Source organism: Trichechus manatus, unplaced genomic scaffold (assembly GCF_000243295.1).
Source record: "Trichechus manatus latirostris isolate Lorelei unplaced genomic scaffold, TriManLat1.0 scaffold00183, whole genome shotgun sequence".
Taxonomy (NCBI): domain Eukaryota; kingdom Metazoa; phylum Chordata; class Mammalia; order Sirenia; family Trichechidae; genus Trichechus; species Trichechus manatus.
This window is the reverse complement of record NW_004444119.1, coordinates 1,039,658-1,041,118: the sequence shown is the minus strand read 5'-3', so window position 1 is coordinate 1,041,118 and position 1,461 is coordinate 1,039,658.

Below are 1,461 nucleotides of genomic sequence, written 5' to 3'. Positions count from 1 at the left end.
CTACCAAAACTCAATGAACAGGAAATACATCATCTGAACTCTCTAATCATTAAAGAAATTGAATTTGTGAGTAAAAAGTTCCCCAAAAAAGATTCTCCAGGTCTAGGTGGTTTCATTTGAGAATTAGACCAAATATTTAGAGAAGAATTAACGTTAATTTTTTTCACAAACTTTTCAGAAAAAAGGAAGTAGAGGAAAGAATACCCAATTGATTCTATCAGCCACTGTTGCACCGATACCAAAAACAGAAAAAGGTGGTACAAGAGAAGAAGACAGTTTAACTAAAAAAAAAAAAAACTACTGCAGAGTGAAGAGATGAATAGAAAAGTAGGAAACTGGCATGGGATTAGAAAAGCAGAGACAGTTCTATTAATAGATAGGAGGTAATACTATCGGATCTTAATTGCTTTGGACCTGAGAACAAAAAGGGAGGGAGAATTAAGAACAATACCTGAGCATCACCATCCAGCAAATGAGTGTCCAGGCAGAGTAGCGCTAGCATGTTGGAGGTGGAATTATAAATTCAGTCAGTACCTACAGGACAGTCTTTCAAACTCCCTACTTGTCTATCATTATCTGTCCCACAGACAACTCAAAGTCAACATGTCCACAACTGAAGTGTTGTTGTTACTGTTAGCTGCCGTTGAGTTGGCTCCACTCATGAAGATCCCATGGACATTAGAACAAAATGTTGCCCAGTCCTGAGCCATCTTTACGATCGTTGGTATGCTGGAGTCCATTGTTGGGCCGCTGTGTATTTTAAGTGCCTACAACCTAGGTGGCTTATCTTCCAGCACTATATAGTACTGTTGAGATCCATTGGGTTTTCAATGGCTAATTTTTGGAAGTAGATAATTGGTAAGCCTCTAGCAAGACTGTCTTAGTCTGTCAACGGAGGATGAGAAAATGAAAACAAAAATAAAGAAAATATGGGAGGATTACTAATGGAACAATATCCCAAGACGATGGGAAGGAAATGGTTAGAGCACCTACAAGAGCAGAGGCCTTTTACTGTGAAACACGAGGTGAAGAAGTAAGGGTGGGCATGGATTCAGATATTTAAAGGTATAGTAGCAGATTGTTGAGGCTGTTCACACTTTGGAGTGTCAAAATTTTCTCTGTGTAATTGGCTATTTTTTGAAAGAGCGGGTCTAGGGAAAGGGTAATCTTCAATAGTTTGACAAATTTTTAAACCATCAAGGGGAGGAATAAAATATGTTATCAAGGGTGTACTAGTGTCCTGGGGCTGCCATAACAAAACACCACAAACCGGGTGGCTTATAAGAACAGACGTGTATCCTCTTACAGTTCTGGAGGCTACAAGTCCAAATCAACGTCTCAGCCCTGTTGACTCCTTCTGAAGCTCTGAGGGAGAATCTGTTCCTGCCTCTCTCCCAGCTCTGATGGCTCCTGGCATTCCTTGGCTTGCAGCTGTAGCCTCACATGGTGTCCTTCCTCTGT